Genomic DNA, 19,146 nt, shown 5'->3' on the forward strand with positions numbered 1-19,146 from the left:
TTAAGTTCCAGGATTTGGAACATAGACTTTCTTCCCGTCATGTGTCGCGAGCATCCAGAGTCCAGGTACCATGACTGGTGTTTGAACTTTGCTGCATAGGATATCTGCAACATAAACAATCTTATCTTTTGGTACCCAGAGTCTCTTGGGTCCTTTCTGATTAGTTTTCCCAGAGTTTCTTATAACTTTGGGTTTTCTAGCATTTTCAAATTTTTGTTCTTGTGTGTGTGTATAGTGATATGAAAATGGAGATTTGAGTTGGTCACTATTAGAAGTTTTATCTTCTTTAGGATCATACCCAATTCCCTTTTTATTGTTTTGACTGACTCCATAAATCATGGATGCCATAACACTCCTTCCTATCCCATTTTTCAGAAATTCTTGAAAGGCTTCTTCATATTTATAAATTATTGTATTTGAAGTCTGTGGAGCTTGAGATAACGCTTCTTCCAGTTCTAAACGATGTTTAATTGCTCCATCTCTTTGTAATGTTAAAGATCTGATTTCATCTTCTCGTTTTAGAATTGTCATCTCAAGTTGGCCACATTCTTCAAATTTTGCTTCAAGACAGCCTTTTATTGCTTTAAACTTTTGTTTTAATTTCTGATATGAGCTAAGAGTTTCTGACAAGCATGATTCTAGATCAGATCGGGAGAGTTCAGAAAATACCTCTTCATATTCTTCATCTGAACTGTTCCTGGATGTGGTAGCCATGAATGCCACATTGACCTGTTCATCAGAGTCAGATTCTGATGGGTCAGATTCGCTATCATCCCAGGTAGCCATTAATCCTTTCTTTGTCCTGAAGGTATTTTTCTTGAAACTTTCTTTTCTGGAACTGTCTTTCTTTAGCTTGGGGCATTCATTCCTGTAGTGACCTGTTTCTTTACATTCATAACAAGTAATATCTTTGTTAGTTTTACCTTTTGAGGTTGATTCTGATCGATCCCCTCTGGGTCTTGGTCTTCTGAAGTTGTTGTTCCTCTTTTTCCAGAGTTGTTTAACTCTTCTGGTCAGGAGGGACAATTCTTCTTCATCATCAGAATCTTCTGGTTCAGAGTCATCGGCATCTTCAGTTTCTGCCTGGAAAGCTTTGGTTCTGTCAGATTTGCGTCTTTCAGATCTGGACTTTAATGCTACAGACTTGTTCTTTTTCTGAGGCTCATCTTCCTCTAGTTCTATCTCATGGCTTCTGAGGGAACTGACAAGTTCTTCAAGACTGATATTGTTCAGATCCTTTGACAGCTTCAGGGCAGTAACCATGGGTCTCCACTTCTTTGGCAAACTTCTGACTATCTTTTTGACGTGGTCTGCAGTTGTGTATCCTTTGTCTAGAACTTTGAGACCTGCAATTAGAGTTTGGAATCTAGAGAATATTACCTCTATGGCTTCGTCATCTTCCATTTTGAAAGCTTCATATTTCTGGATAAGCGCCAGAGCCTTTGTCTCTTTGACCTGAGAGTTTCCTTCATGAGTCATCCTCAGAGAGTCAAGGATGTCTTTTGCTGTTTCTCTGTTGGTGATCTTTTCGTACTCGTTGTAAGATATAGCATTGAGAAGTATGGTTCTGGCCTTGTGATGATTTTTGAAGACACGCTTCTGATCTTCTGACATCTTACTTCTGGGAACTTCAACTCCATTTTCTGAGACGGGAGGTGTGTATCCATCTGTGACAATGTCCCAGAGGTCAGCATCATAACCAAGAAAGAAACTTTCAATTCTATCTTTCCAGTAGTCGAATTTCTCTCCATCAAAGACAGGAGGCTTAGCATTGTAACTGTCTCTTTCATTTGTGTGGGCCATAGTTTTTCTCGTTCTGGATCTCTCTACACTGTTAAGTGTTTGATTAGAAAATCAATAACAGAGTCGAAGCTCTGATACCAATTGAAGGTGAGAAAAACAAGAAAGGGGGGTTTGAACTGTTTTGGAAAATAAGCGCTTTTTCAAAATAAAGACCACACAAGGAATTTATACTGGTTCGCTTATAACACAAAGCTACTCCAGTCCACCCGGCCAAGGTGATTTCGCCTTCAACAAGGACTTAATCCACTAATCTTGAAAGATTGTTTACAACCAACGTCTAAGAGAAAGATCTCTTAGTCCTCTCAAGTATACAGACTGCGCAGAGTCACTTGAGGAAATAAAACACTAGATAAAAAGACTATGTAATCTAGAGTGCTTCTAAGATAAGCAAATATTACAACAGTAAGAACAAAAGAGTGTTTCACGTTCTAAGCAAAAGCTTTGTGAAAGATTGAGAGAGAGAGAGAGAGAATGTTTCAGTGTATGCTTGTGTGCCTCTCAATGTTGATTGCTGTCCTTTATATAGGAGTGAAAGGACCGTTGAAATTGATGGCAGATAATTTGTCTTGAATAGGAATTAATGCCATAACTTCTGTTGTTTCTTGCCAAAACAACTTTGTCTCCCCGAATAACTTCTTTCCAAAAATAGTTCCTTTCCATTTGAGTTTGAAGTTAACGTTACTCTTTCTGTATTAGGAAATCCATTATCAAAGTCTGCGTGACTCTGGGAATCTTGGAATCTTGCTGTGTTGATTCGGAGCTTCTGATGTTTATCTTAAGGAGTTCTGATGATGTCTTCAGATGACGCTGAGAGCTTCTGGAATGATATACCGTTGTTCAGAGTCAGAACTTCTAGAGTGCACTTCTTCTTCAGATGCTTCTAATATTCTACTGTTTTGCTCAGAGTTAGAACTTCTTGAGCGTGTTTCTACTTCAGATGCTTCTGATCTTCTGATAATTTGTATCTGATATGATTCTGTATCTGATGACATCATCAGATCTCTTCCTTCTTTCCTTAGAACCCTGCACACTTAGAAACTTTTCGTTAGGGTGCCATTTTTGGTTTCATCCTTTGTTATCATCAAAATCATGGAATCTGTTGTAGAACAATTTTTGTTCTTACAGGTTGCTCCACCGTCCTCCGCCGCCTGCAAATAGGTTAGGGTTTCGTGGCTCAAAACGCCGCGTTTTGATTGAGCGCGCCTTGAACATTAGGAGCGCGTGTTCGATCCTCTGCGTTTGCTTCTTTTTTGAATTTCAGTGGAGCGCGCCTTGATACCTTGCTTCCTGTGTTCGATCCTTGGCAATGTTTGTTTCTGATTTATTTTTTTGAGCGCTCAATTTTGACCATAGGCACCTGTGTTCGATTCTGGCATGTGAATGTTTATTTGATTTATTTTTTGAGCGCCTCTTGTGGACTGTGTGTACCTGTGTTCAATACCTGGCTGAGGCATTTTTTTGATTTCCCTTTGAATTATCATTTTCCATGTTATTTTCATATTATGTCATTTTATTTCATCAACTTTGAAAAATCACTAAAAATAGTAAACATGTCCAATTTGATCCAATTTTTTTTCACATGTTTGTTTTGATGTCTATTATTTTGTGATGTTAATTTCCTGATTTTTGTGTTGCTGGATTTTCAATTGTGCTTGATTGTTTGAACATGATGCCAATTTGCTATGTTGTGCTATTTGTTTTATGACATGCTCATCTTTAATCCAATTGCTTTGAAATTTGACATGCTTATTCATAACATGTGACATGATTTTTTGGATTTTTTTTGGCATTTTTACCATTTAATACCACTGTTTTGGACACATGGACATATGTTGTGACATTTGGTGTAACATTTTGTGCTTTGTACTTGTGCATTTTCATTCACACACCATTTGTTGTCTTCTGGACTTAATTTTTGGTATGATGCTTGTACATAACATGTTAAGTGCACATAAAAAATTTCATGATCATTGGATTCATTTCTGTTTTAATGTGAATTTTCTATCTTTGATGTCCAATTTTGATCACCTTGCTTGCCTTTGCCTTAACATGATTGTTTGATGGCTTTGCCCTTTGATTTGGCTTTGGTCCTTTTGAGTACTCTTTCTTGTTTGATTGAATGTGCTTCATGTGAAATATTGACTTCTGTTTTGACTATTTGACTTGCCTTTGACCCTAGTCTTTGCACTAGTGGTTTGTACTCACCAATTGTGTTTTGTGTTTTAGGTATTTAGCACTAATGGTTGGTTTGGTCTCATTACTTGAGATGCCAATTGCTTTGATCACTGACTCTTGTTGTGTTGTAGGTCCATTGATGTGATGAACTCACTTGAGTGCTTGCATTTGTGACTTGCATTGTGTAGATATTGGAAAGTTCTATTGTTGTTGTCTGTTGGTTTTTTCTGTCTGAGATATTGACTGTTTGGCTTTTGTACAGGTACATTAGTCGCTTTTAGCTCTTGCTTGAGCTTTGCTTTGGAGTGTGGTTGATACACCACTGAGGTAGTTTAGCCTTCTCACTCCATGTAGTCTGGAAGCCCTGTCGCTTTTTTGGCAGGCATTTGGCTGAAGTCCTCCTTAAGAGGCAATGTCTGTGATTGTTTACATTTGTGTTGTTACTTGTTAAGTCCTCCTAAGTGAAGAGGCAATTGACAGATAGAAGGGACTAGTAGCCAGTCCCCTGTTAGTCGTTGAGTCGTTCATTATGCTCGCACTACGTGCTGATTCTCTTGAACCTAACCCAAGATCTTTGTATAGAGTCAGTCAAGTGGAATAGGGTCCCTCTTTCTGGACCCCCACGCTTTCTTTGATTTGAGCTCACCCAGGCCAGGGTTAAGAGCATGAGGTCTAATCCTCATTACCTTTCATCAGCTTCACCCTAACTCTCAATGTTAGTGGTTAAGAGCTTCAGGACACCCCTACAGTTTTGGCTTGTTTGTCAAGGTTGATATGACCCCTTGACTAAAGCCCAACCATTTGTCTGAGCCTTTTGTTTGTATATAGAGTGTGATGATTGCTTTTGATATGTTTATCTGCTTTCCACTTCTCATCTCCTTTTCTGTAGGAGTCGTACGATCAACTTTCGAGGAAGTTGAACGTATGTAGAGATAGACTTGAGTTGACTCACTTCCTGTGTGAGTCAAACTCTTGTTAGAGACCTCAACCTAGGGTTATTGTTTGCATGACGACTATTAGGCTCGAGTCAGTCTCCCTTTTAGTTTGTTATTCCCTTGGTCTCTGGTTAGGAGAGTTTCTCCCCTGTTAAGGGGAACTACGTCGCCCTGATTCTCATACCAGATGAGATACGTAGGCAGGAGATCGTGCGAGATCTCTCCGGGCGCCCTTTTCTTTTTCTGTGTGTGTTTTGCTTGACAACTATTAGGTCCGAGTTCCAGACTCCCTATTAGTTTGTGGTCGCCCTTTTCTTTTTCTGTGTGTGTTTTGCTTGACAGCTATTAGGTCTGAGTTCCAGACTCCCTATTAGTTTGTCGTCGCCCTTTTTTTTTCTGTGTGTGTTTTGCTTGACAGCTATTAGGTCCGAGTTCCAGACTCCCTATTAGTTTGTCGTCACCTTTTTTCTTGTTCAACCTTTTGTTTTTTTTAGTGTGTTCACCCTTTTTATTTTTCAACCTTTTCTTTCTTCTTGTGTGTGTTTGCCTGGAAACTTTTAGGTTCGAGTTCCAGACTCCCTATTAGTTTGTGTGTTCAACCTTTTATTTCTTTTGACGTCTCAGTGTCTCTTTGAGTTCGTGTGACAGCTATTAAGCTCGAGTTCCAGACTCCGTATTAGCTTGTTAATCTGATAACCTTTGTCCTTGGTGTTCGTTGGTTAGCGTGTGCTACTGTTTGGAGTCGGATGTAAGTCCATGTATTGGCATTCTGTTTCCTTGTTTGTGGTTTTGTTCGGAGTCGGATGTAAGTCCATGTATTGGCATTCTGTTTCCTTGTGTGTTTTTGTTTGGAGTCGGATGTAAGCCCATGTATTGGCATTCTGTTTCCTTGTGGGTGTTTCTTTTTTGACGTCTCAGCGTCTCCTTTCGGTGTTTTGTTTCGGCGTGCGTTAGCCGAACTACGACAGCTCTGATTCTCATTCCAGATGAGATACGTAGGCATAGGATGCGATATCCTAGCGAGCATGCCTCCCTTTTCCCCGAACTACGTCGACTCTGATGTTTGTTTCTGACAAACTACGTAGGCCCAGGATGCGACGTCCTGCCGAGTCCCCTTCCTCCGTCTTCTTTCACCTGTTTATTCCAGTGTGTGCATTCTTTGAGCAGTTATTCAGCAACCTTTTTCTATTCTTTTGAGCGTGGATCCTGTCGAGTACGACGGACGTGAGGGGTGCTAATACCTTCCCCTTGCGTAACCGACTCTCGTACCTTGCAATCTCTGGTCGTAAGACCGTTCCTTTTCCCTTTCTTAGGTTAGTCTAGCACTTCCTTTCAGTCATAGGATGAATAGTGTCGGTGGCGGCTCTGTAAACATGTTTTTTCCGCCGGTTGTTTTTCGCGTTGCGACAGCTGGCGACTCTACTGGGGATTCAAGTTGACCTCTTGCTGGTCCATCTTCCCTAAGCGAGTCAATCCTAGGGCTCTTTAGGGTATTTTTGGTTGATTTTACTGCTTTATTTATTGCATTTGTGATTATTATACTGTGTATATATTTGCATATATGTTTGCATGCATCATATTATCATTGTGCTGGATTTTGGACAGGTTTGGTTCCTATGATTTGGGGTGGGTGTTCTGAGTGGGGCTAAAACCCAGGCCCGAGTATACACCTAGGATTAGCGTGGTCTCACGTCTCCTCACATGTTGGATCAGCATGTTGTTGCGATGTGACATACCACAGCCGGACGAGGTTCATCTAAGAGAGCTCTTCCGGGTGGAGTAGTCCACTTTGGTTGGGTTACCTCTTTTGAGCTGTTGACTTCGGTGACCGCTCTTTCCCGGATCTTTGGTTTAGACAATTTTTACGAGAGCTGCAACGGCACACCCGTTGAGTATCTTGTCCGATTGTCAAGACCATTATCCGCCTTAGGATGACCTTATTAGAATTCACCTGTGAGGGGAGGGTTTAATTCCTACAAATGCAGATTCTGTTGGTGACTATTTGATGGTGACTTTGGTTCAGTCGGATTTATGGATATTTATTTCTGACACACCGGAGTTTTGTCCGTGGTATTTATCAGTGGGGGTCCGTTTATTTCGGATTCCCCGGGTTGAATTTGAAGGTACTTGTTCAGAGGATCTTGTGGCTATTTGTCCAGTGATTGTCTGGTGATGATGGTGATATATCCTCAGGTTCCGTTTATTTCGGAACTCCCGAGTGGGATTTATGGTTACTCAGTCCCTCAGATGGTTGTGATCAGTTCAGAGACCGGAATCCAGTGCAGTTGTTGTTCAGACGACTCAGAGGATGGCACAGTGCATTGCATTCATGCATCTGCATCATTCCCATTTTGCATTCATCCGCATCCAACTCATGTCTGTCCATACTCAGGTTACATTCTCGATTGAGATTCCGGTTGAGAGACATCATGATGTCAGAATGTTATTGTCGAATTACTATCCGTCTCGATGAAGCCAGGATCGAAGGACAGAATGTTCCTCATATGGATAGACATTGCATTCATGCGTGAGTCATAATAACCTGTCTTCTGTTTTGCAGGTGTCAGTTTCTAACCTGTTTGATTGACTGAGGAATCATTGCTCGCGCACACAGAGTCATTCCCTTGCACGTAGCTCGTCCGCACTGATACTTTACCAGACGCAACAAACCCAGACTGATGGATCCACCCAATGCTGACATTCTCGAGCTGAAAGAGAAGATGAGTGAGTTAGTCAACGCCATGCAAGGGTTCGCCTTGGAGCAGAAAGCAATCGCCGAGAAGGTGGGGAGGATTGAAAGCTGGTTGAAAATGGGGAAAATACAGGGAAATGCTTCGTCGTCTGGATCGAAGAAACCCTTTGGTAATGGTCAGCGTAAGAAGGAGGGTGACACAAGTGCTGTGTATGCCCAGAGAGGACACGGTAGGGATCATTACTACCAGCATACTGTTGCGGTAACGATTCCTGCTGGTAATCAATCGGTACAACAGCAGCATCAGTCCCCTCAACAGAGAACACAGAGAGTTGGGTACCAAGTGGGAGGAAGGATGGCAAATCGTCAGTTTGATAGGCCGCCCATGACGTATGCTCTTCTGTTGAAGAAGTTGAAGGATCTCGGGATGGTACAGTTGAGGACGTTAGCTCCGTTGAGACCAGACCAGAGGCCCGTAAACTATGATGAGAATGCCAAGTGTGAGTTCCATTCTGGTGCTCCCGGGCATAATGTGGAGGGTTGTAAAGCTTTTAAGCATGTCGTCCAAGACTTGGTGGATTCCAAAGCCATCAATTTTACACTGTCACTGAATGTTAATGCTAATCCCATGTCGACGCATGGTCAGATGATGGTGGGTGTAATTTCTGAGGATAAAGGTAAAATCGGGGTGACGGATGGGGATCAATTGAAGACCCCATTGGCTGTGGGTGAAGAGACTGACAGTGACTGTGAGCTTGACTCGTGGATAAAACCGTGCGTACCAGGAATGCAGATCCAGAACTGGATGGCCGAAAAGATCATCACTGTCACTCTGCGTGAAGAGTAATATTTCTGTTTTTTAATTCTATTTGCATGAAAGCCATACGTTTTGCCCGAAACGTAATGGTCCATTGTAAGGGCCACCTCATGTGTTTCATTTTGCAACATTTTGCATCATTAATAAATGGATGTTTTTCACATTAAAAGCGATGTTCCCTGTTTTTCATTTATTTTTGCAGTTTAAAAAATAAAAAATGGCAATGCTTGTTTTCATTTTCCTTCCTTTTGATTTGTCTCGTTCCGACCTCAAAAGCAACGCATGAATCAATATTCATGCAGATGCGATCATTCTCCGGATCTCATTGATAACAATTCTGTTACACCCCTATATGACTTCGACAATCTGATCTATCATGCCGAAGAAGAAGACGAAGAAGATTGTGAACTGCCGGAGGAATTAGCCAGGTTGTTGAGACAAGAGGAGAAGGTGATCCAACCGCACAAGGAGCAAGTCGAGGTTGTGAATTTGGGAACCGAGGAGGTCAGGAAGGAAGTGAAAGTTGGGGCCGCTTTGGAGGTGCATGTCAAGAACAGAATGGTAGCGCTGTTAAAAGAGTATGTTGATATCTTTGCCTGGTCTTATCAGGATATGCCAGGGTTGGATACCGACATTGTTGTGCACAGGTTGCCATTAAGAGCAGATTGTCCTCCAGTGAAGCAGAAGTTGCGCAGAACTCGACCTGAGATGGCCATGAAAATTAAAGAAGAGGTACAAAAGCAGTTGGATGTTGGTTTCCTAGCTGTCACTAACTATCCGCCTTGGGTCGCGAACATTGTGTCGGTGCCGAAGAAGGATGGAAAGGTGAGGATGTGTGTGGACTACCGGGATTTGAACAGAGCTAGCCCGAAAGATGATTTCCCATTACCTCACATCGATGTGTTGGTAGATAATACAGCTCAGTTCTCGGTGTTTTCCTTCATGGATGGCTTTTCTGGCTATAATCAAATTAAAATGTCGCCAGATGATATGGAGAAAACAACGTTCATCACACCATGGGGCACTTTTTGTTATAAGGTGATGCCATTCGGTCTCAAGAATGCCGGTGCCACGTATCAGAGGGCTATGGTGACTTTGTTTCATGATATGATTCATCATGAAATTGAATGCTATGTTGATGACATGATAGCAAAGTCCCAAACAGAAGAGGGGCATTTGGTAGATCTGGCCAAGTTGTTTGACCAGTTGAGACAATTTAGACTGAGGTTGAATCCGAATAAGTGCACTTTCGGAGTGCGGTCCGGTAAGTTGTTGGGGTTTATTGTGAGCGAAAGAGGAATCGAGGTTGATCCTGCTAAAATAAAAGCAATACAAGAAATGCCTGAACCGAGAACAAAAAAAGAGGTTTGTGGTTTCTTAGGTAGATTGAACTACATTTCACGGTTCATATCTCATCTAACAGCCACGTGTGAACCCATATTCAAGTTGTTGAGAAAAGATCAAACGGTCAGGTGGAATAATGATTGCCAAGCGGCATTTGAAAAGAAAAAAGAATATTTGCAGGAGCCTCCGATTCTGATGCCTCCTATGGAGGGATGACCGTTAATCCTGTACTTGACAGTCCCCGAGGGGTCTATGGGGTGTGTACTGGGGCAGCATGACGAGTCTGGCTGAAAAGAGCATGCAATTTACTACCTTAGCAAAAAGTTTACCGACTGTGAAACAAGATATTCACTGCTCGAGAAAACTTTTTGCGCTTTGGTATGGGCTGCTCGCCGACTAAGACAGTATATGCTGGTTCATACCACTTTGATGATTTCCAAGATGGATCCGATCAAGTATATATTTGAGAAGCCAACATTGACCGGACGGGTTGCGAGATGGCAAATGATTTTGACTGAATATGATATCCAGTATACCTCTCAGAAAGCAATCAAGGGGACAGTATTGTCTGATTATCTCGCCCAGCAACCCATTGAGGATTATCAACCGATGAAGTTTGAATTCCCTGATGAGGACATCATGTTTCTCAAATCGAAAGATTGTGAGGAACCAATCCCAGAGGAGGGGCCTGACCCTGAGTCCGAATGGATTCTGATGTTTGATGGGGCCGTTAACGTGAATGGTAGCGGAATTGGTGCTGTTTTGGTTACGCCGAAGGGATCCCACATTCCTTTTGCTGCCTGGCTAACGTTTGAATGCACCAACAATGTGGCTGAATACGAAGCTTGTATCTTGGGTATCGAAGAGGCGATTGATTTGCGGATCAAAAACCTTGTTATTTATGGAGATTCAGCTTTGGTTGTGAACCCGGTTAACGGGAATGGTATACGCATCAATCTCATTTAATTCCATACCGGGACTATACGAGGAGATTATTGACGTTTTTCACCAAGGTGGAGTTACACCATGTGCCGAGAGAAGAGAATCCTTTGGCAGATGCTTTGGCTACTCTGGCCGCCTTGATTAAGGTGCAGTGGTGGAATCAGTTCCCTAGTGTTGAGGTGGGACGTCTGGATAGATCGGCTTACATGTTTGCTGTCGACACAGCGCCTGATGATGAAAAGCCGTGGTATTATGACATCAAGCGCTATCTGGAAACCCAGGAGTATCCCGAGGGAACGTCCAAGAAGGACCGAAAGACTCTGAGGAGGTTGGCCATGAGGTTCTATCTGAATAAGGATGGGGTTTTGTACAAGCGAAATTTTGATTGGGTGTTGCTCAGATGTGTCGATGACAAAGAAGCAAGCCAATTGATGAAAGAAGTGCACGAGGGGTCGTTTGGTACCCATGCCAGTGGGAATGCAATGGTGAAGAAGTTGTTACGGGCTGGTTATTATTGGATGACAATGGAGGCCCAGTGTTTCAATTTCGTGCGGAAATGTCATAAATGCCAGATTTATGCTGATAAGGTGCACGTGCCTCCAAACCCGTTGAGTTTGATGTCATCTCTGTGGCAGTTTTCTATGTGGGGCATTGATATGATTGGGAAGATTGAGCCCACGGCTTCGAATGGGCACCAGTTCATATTAGTGGCTATTGACTACTTCACCAAGTGGGTGGAAGCGGCATCTTACGCAAATGTGACGAAACAGGTCGTTGCCAGGTTCCTCAAAAGAGACATCATTTGCAGATATGGGGTTCCTGAAAGAATCATTACTGATAATGGTTCTAATCTTAACAACAAAATGATGGCAGAACTGTGTCGGGAGTTCAAGATCGAGCATCACAATTCTTCTCCTTATCGTCCAAAGATGAATGGGGCGGTTGAGGCAGCCAATAAGAATATAAAGAAGATTGTGCAGAAGATGGTCGTGACCTATAAGGATTGGCACGAGATGTTGCCGTTTGCATTGCATGGGTATCGAACCTCGGTGCGTACATCTACTGGGGCAACGCCTTTCTCGCTTGTGTATGGAATGGAAGTCGTGCTACCGGTTGAGGTCCAGATTCCGTCGTTGAGAGTCCTGATGGATGTGAAACTGGAAGAAGATGAATGGGTAAGGACTCGGTATGAAGAGTTGAGCTTGATTGAGGAAAAGAGGTTGGCGGTCATTTGTCATGGGCAGTTGTACCAGCAGAGAATGAAGCGGGCTTTTGACCGAAAGGTGCGACCTCGTGTGTATCATGTGGGAGATCTGGTGTTGAAAAGGATCCTTCCTCCTCAAAACGATCGTCGGGGCAAGTGGACACCCAATTATGAGGGTCCATTCGTGGTCAAGAAGGTTTTCTCTGGCAGAGCCTTGTTGTTGACGACCATGGATGGCGAGGATTTTCCATCCCCTGTGAATGCGGACGCAGTTAAAAAATACTTCGTATAAGAGACCCGCTGGACGAAAAGAATAAAATAGTCCAGGCAAAAAGGGGCATCCCGACGAACCAAAAAAAAAATGAAAAAGGTTCGGGCAAAAATTAGGGATAAAAAGGAAAAACTGTACACCCGGCAAGTCGAAAACCCCACAAGGGCGGCTTGGGCAAAAAAGGGTATCCCGGTGGACTGAAAACCCGAAAGGGCGGTCCAGGCAAAAGAGGGATTGAAACGAACAACTGCGTCTAGCATGATCGTTTGTGTTTTGGTTAAGACAAGTGGATAATCCCCGACAGGGATCGGTCGGAAGCGTCTCGTTCAGAAGGCAGAAAGCACGGAGAGCCTTGAGGACATATGGGTTGTAACCGGGTTGAAACTCGATGAGATCACGGTTTCACATTGCCATTAGGATATATTTTCCTTTTGTGCGCAATTACCTCTTTTCAGGAATTGCTTCCTGTGTATTGCTCAGTTACGAGCCACTTTTGTTCAATCAATAAAATGCATATTCAATCAAATAATTTTGTTTTTGTTTTCATTACCGCTTTGATTGCAAAAACATCCGTTTATTTTGATAAGAATCTTTGCATTTTAAGACATATGGGTCCCTTCCAATGCATGTTTATAGGATTGAGAACTTGAAATCTTATTTGGAAGGTAGAGTGACTCAGGTGTTGAAGTTTTGGCACGCCTGGGGCACGTTTTTATCTGACGATCTCTTTTGCAGGTGCTGTTAGATGTTTTCACTCACTAGCAGGTTGTGATGTGAAGCCTTTTGACGAAAGATACCCGTGGAGTCCAATCAGGGACAAGGGATAGAAGAACGGTGAAAAGACGGCGAAAGAAGGGCGACGATCCTAGAGGGTAATCAAGAAGACTCTTCAAAACCTGAGGATTAGAGAGTTGGCCCGGATCTGAGGAGAGCGATTGTCTCGAAGTAGAGAAAAGCCGAGGATATAAGGTGATGAATCAGAAGAGACCAGATGAGTCTGGGAGCTCTCAAAAGTGAAAAATTGACACTGTAGTTAGATGTTGAACATCAGTGCTCGACGAGTCGACGGGCGTTCCATGTCAAAAAATTCCGTACCTCCCCAGCGGATTCGAGATCGGTGTTCCCTAGCAGGTTTGAGATTGTTATCTCTCCGACGGATTCGAGGTCGGTGTCACCTCAGCAGCCAGGCCTGAAGTTTGCTATTTCCCCTAGCAGGGTTGAGAGTGTTATTTCCCCAGCAAGTCTGAAGGTTGTTGTTTCCCCAGCGGAGGTGTGTGTTGGTAGTTTCTTCCCCAGCGAAGTCCCCAAGCAGATCGGGTTCAGTGGAGGTCGTCCCCAGTGATGATTATCCTTTCCCCAGCGGCAGTGCTATTCCCCGGTAGGATGGAGATTGGAGCGATATCGAGTTCCTCGAGCTCCCTAGTAGGGTCCCCTGAGGGGGATACTTTTTATGCATTCATCATTTAGAAAAGCATAGCATATTGCATAACTCATTGCGTAGCATTTCCATGGTTATGGAGCATTACGCTGAAAAAAAACTCATGCATCAGTATTGCAAGCATAATCTAGTCTCAAGCCGTGGTTACTGTTTGAGAATTGGTTTCGCCGGATGGTGAAGATGTTATTCCGAGGAGTTTAGCATCATGACGCGATCAGCGCGACTCAAGCCGTGGTTACCGTTTGAGGATTGGTTTCGCCGGATGGTGAAGATGTTACTCCGAGGAGTTTAGCATCATGACGTTGGATTAGCGCGACTCAAGCCGTGGTTACCGTTTGAGAGTTGGTTTTGTCGGATGGTGAAGATGTTACTCCGAGGAGTTTAGCATCATGATGTTACGCGATCAGCGCGACTCAAGCCATGGTTACCGTTTGAGATTTGGTTCTGCTGGTTAGAAGATGTTACTCTGAGGAGTTCGGCATCATGACGTTGGAGCAACAATATTCCCCAGTAGTGCGATATTGGAGGAAGATTTCCCGTCGGGCGGAGATGGAAATGAAGATCAGAGAACGTTACACGATCAGCGCGAAAATCGAGGTTCAAATGGAGAAAAGGAAGTGCGGGGCATTTTCTGGAGAACAGGGTTCAACTGGAGATTGGAATTGAAGATTGTGTCCGGGATGAGGTCCTCAGGATTGTCTTCTGATCATGTGTCACCTTAGACTTTGGCAAGGCCAAGAGAAGTCGTTATGAGTATCTTCGGAGGAAGAAATGCACATGTTACCTTCCTATCGTGAAGGTGTACCCTCTGATATGTCGCCATCAGAGTGGTGTTTGGTGTTACTTCCGACGTTGCCAGCGGAATTATCACAAGAGAACGGAGAATGGGGTTCAAATAGAGAAAAGGAGACACGAGGTGTTTTCTGGAGAATGGGGTTCACAACGACGATCGCGAGTTATCGTCAGGCGACTGGGGTTCAAATGGAGAACGGGGTTCATTGTTTGGCAAACAAGAGTGATATGAAGTTGTCGGGGTTCAAATGCGGCGATCAGGGATCATCCGCGTGAAAGAAAATATATGTATTGGGGTTCAAAAAAAAAAAAAAATCCCCAGCTGAGCGCAAATTGTTCGTTCACAGTGGATTAAGTAGGGATGGCATGTCCATGACTTATTATCCCCAGCATAGGTCGTTGGCCCGCGTGCCGCCTCATTTATCATTTTCCTTGTTTCTGCCGATGCTGACAGGCATGAAGTTTTCCGATAGTCAGATCGAAGAAGTTTCCGACGTTCAGGTTGAAGCACTTGTGGCACTCAGGCCAGTTTTCCGATAGTCAGATCGAAGAAGTTTCCGACATTCAGGTTGAAGCACTTGTGGCACTCAGGCCAGTTTTCCGATAGTTAGATCGAAGAAGTTTCTGACGTTCAGGTTGAAGCACTTGTGGCACTCAGGCCAGTTTTCCGATGATCAGATCGAAGAAGTTTCCGACGTTCAGGTTGAAGCACTTGTGGCACTCAGGCCAGTTTTCCGATGATCAGATCGAAGAAGTTTCCGACGTTCAGGTTGAAGCACTTGTGGCACTCAGGCCAGTTTTCCGATAGTCAGATCGAAGAAGTTTCCGACGTTCAGGTTGAAGCACTTGTGGCAGTCAGGCCAGTTTTCTGATAGTCAGATCGAAGAAGTTTCTGACGTTCAGGTTAAAGCACTTGTGGCACTCAGGCCAGTTTTCTGATGATCAGATCGAAGAAGTTTCCGACGTTCAGGTTGAAGCACTTGTGGCACTCAGGCCAGTTTTCCGATGATCAGATCGAAGAAGTTTCCGACGTTCAGGTTGAAGCACTTGTGGCACTCAGGCCAGTTTTCCGATAGTCAGATCGAAGAAGTTTCCGACGTTCAGGTTGAAGCACTTGTGGCACTCAGGCCAGTTTTCCGATAGTCAGATCGAAGAAGTTTCCGACGTTCAGGTTGAAGCACTTGTGGCATTCAGGTCAGTTTTCCGATGTTCAGATCGAAGAAGTTTCCGACGTTCAGGTTGAAGCACTTGTGGCATTCAGGCCAGTTGTCCGATGTTCAGATCGAAGAAGTTTCCGACGTTCAGGTTGAAGCACTTGTGGCATTCAGGCCAGTTTTCCGATGTTCAGATCGAAGAAGTTTCTGACGTTCAGGTTGAAGCACTTGTGGCATTCAGGCCAGTTTTCCGATGTTTGGATCGAAGAAGTTTCCGACGTTCAGGTTGAAGCACTTGTAGCATTCAAGCCAGTTTTCCGATGTTCAGATCGAAGAAGTTTCCGACGTTCAGGTCGAAGCGCTTGTGGCATTCAGGTTAGCTTTCCAGTATTCAGACCGAAGTGGTATTCAGACCGAAGTGGTATTCAGACCAGACTCTCGGTGTTCAGACCGATATTAATACTCTCATATTCCGATGCTCAGTATTTAGACTGATGAGCGGTGTTCAGGCCATGGTTATTTCTGTGTTACCATTTATTTTGGTATCCAGGCCAACATTCTTTTCGGTATTCAGGCCGACTTTCACCGTACCAGACGGATTCTGCTTTAAGATTACTTCTTTGCCGATTCTGACAGGCATTGTTAATTATTTCCCAGTGGAGCGCAAATTGTTCGTCTGTTCTTTGTATTCAATCACTCTTCACCCTGATCATCTGAAAGCCGAGGCTGTTCATATCGTCAGGTTCACAGTGGATTGAATAGGGGCAGCTGTAACACCTCAAAATTTGCCCTCCTCCTCTTGGGACTAGTTCAGCATATTGCATTTCATGTTTTAGGACATTAGGCATTTGCATTTTGCATATCATATAGAAATAAGCAGGTCATCCTCCAAAGTCTTTTCAGAGATGGAGAAGTTGCATGATTCAAGCTTAAGGGATTTATATGAATGGATGATTAACCATCTGAGGGTTTGCAGTGCATTAGGGTTTCCTGATCCTTCAGAGGCCTTGAGCATTATCTTGATTACAAGGGTATGTCACCATCATCATGGTTATGTCATCTTCAAGGGCTTTATTGTTCATGCTCAGTTTCCTTTGGATTAGGGTTTTGACCTCTGGTCAACCCTAATCAATGGCATTCTTTTAACCAGGGCTTTTCAAGGAGAAGAGGTATTATATTGAGATGGAGATCACATGATCATTATACTGAGCTTATTTGAGCTAGGGTTTCATTTCTGAGCCAGTTTATCAAGTGGTGGAGGTTTAAGCTGATCAGAGCATGTCAAGGTCATCTGAGGACCTATACAGTCACCTGTGCAAGAGCTGAGGACTATGAGGTGGGGAGATGAGTTGAGACACCTCATTCATGTTCAAAAGAGGTTCATTTGTCATTTTAAACATATATCTTGAAGATTTTGAAGTCAAATTAAAAGTTTCCCAAAATGGAAAGTGACCTGTAATCTCAAGTTTCCAAAAATGGCAAGTTTTTGGTTCACATTCAACTTGACTTTCCAACATCAAAGAAGCTTCAAATGGATTTTTGGTGAACATGAAAGTTGAATATCTTTCTCTCCCCTTTTCAAAAAGTCCAAGATCATAATCATCTGATGATTGGTTGAGAAGTTATGGTCGAAGGATTACCAAGTATGCATGGAAGTTCAACATGGCATAACTTTTGATCCAAAACTCCAAATTGGTCCACTCTTTTTGCAAAATACTTGTCATGACCAATACTTTCCAAATCAACCATTGCCTTGCATGGAAAAAGCTCATGTGATAACTTGTTCATTCATGTGCATTTTGGAGGGAAATTCAAGAATTCAAATTTGGTTGATGCTACAAATAAATTAACACTTCCATCATGTTTGTGGGATGATTTTGAGTGAAATTGGATCATTGCATGGCACTGTTCACGTAGGAATTGTACATGCTACCTCACACTTGCCATTTTTGCAAAACACCTTATATTTCCTTAATCTCATTTAACCAAGCCTAATTGTGATTAGCATGGTGATTAACACATGATATAAAAGATAAATCATAACAGAATTTGCCATAACCACAATTCTAGATCTCAAATTCATTTTTCCCTCCAAAACTCTCTCTTCTTGAATTTCAAATTTCTTCACACAACTCTTCAAGATTGTTATAGATCCTTGATCCTCATGGAATTTGGAGCAAGATCCATCCATCATCCGTAGCAATTGAGCAAGATTGGAGCAGGTTCATGAACATTCACATATCAATGGAAGTTTGGAATTAAGCTGGATCTGGTTGGTTTCAAGAGATGATTTGTGCTCAAAGCTTCTAATCAATCATATTGGAGCAGATCTGGATCATTTGGAGGCTTGAAACACACGGTTTCCATCACTGCCATTCCAAGTAGGTGGATTTTCGACTCTCTCTTTTTGCCAATTCATGTACATGATTAGGTAGATTTTGTTGTGGTGATGATGCTGATATAATTAGAATTTGATTTGGTGAAAAGATGAGTGAGATATGTGGAATATAAGTTTAGATCTAGGATTTTCTTTGCTTCGATTCGTGAAATATAGGAGGAATTAGGCTTAGATATTATGATATTCATGCTCCTCGTGGCGAGACCTTTCCAATGGTATATAATTTGTTGAATTCTGCAAATTTTCGTGGCGGAGCTCCGCCGGAGACGGCCAGAGAAGACGGTTGCTCCACCGTCCTCCGCCGCCTGCAAATAGGTTAGGGTTTCGTGGCTCAAAATGCCGCGTTTTGATTGAGCGTGCCTTGAACATTAGGAGCGCGCGTTCGATCCTCTGCGTTTGCTTCTTTTTTGAATTTCAGTGGAGCGCGCCTTGAATCCTTGCTTCCTGTGTTCGATCCTTGGCAATGTTTGTTTCTGATTTATTTTTTTGAGCGCTCAATTTGGACCATATGCGCCTGTGTTCGATTCTGGCATGTGAATGTTTATTTGATTTATTTTTTGAGCGCCTCTTGTGGACTGTGTGTACCTGTGTTCAATACCTGGCTGAGGCATTTTTCTGATTTCCCTTTGAATTATCATTTTCCATGTTATTTTCATATTATGTCATTTTATTTCATCAACTTTGAAAAATCACTAAAAATAGTAAACATGTCCAATTTGATCCAATTTTTTTTCCACATGTTTTTTTTTTATGTCTATTATTTTGTGATGTTAATTTCCTGATTTTTGTGTTGCTGGATTTTCAATTGTGCTTGATTGTTTGAACATGATGCCAATTTGCTATGTTGTGCTATTTGTTTTATGACATGCTTATCTTTAATCCAATTTCTTTGAAATTTGACATGCTTATTCATAACATGTGACATGATTTTTTGGATTTTGTTTGGCATTTTTACCATTTAATACCATTGTTTTGGACACATGGACATATGTTGTGACATTTGGTGTAACATTTTGTGCTTTGTACTTGTGCATTTTCATTCACACACCATTTGTTGTCTTCTGGACTTAATTTTTGGTATGATGCTTGTCCATAACATGTTAAGTGCACATAAAAAAATTCATGATCATTGGATTCATTTCTGTTTTAATGTGAATTTTCTATCTTTGATGTCCAATTTT

This window comes from Lathyrus oleraceus, chromosome 4 (genome assembly GCF_024323335.1).
Source record: "Lathyrus oleraceus cultivar Zhongwan6 chromosome 4, CAAS_Psat_ZW6_1.0, whole genome shotgun sequence".
Lineage (NCBI taxonomy): Eukaryota > Viridiplantae > Streptophyta > Magnoliopsida > Fabales > Fabaceae > Lathyrus > Lathyrus oleraceus.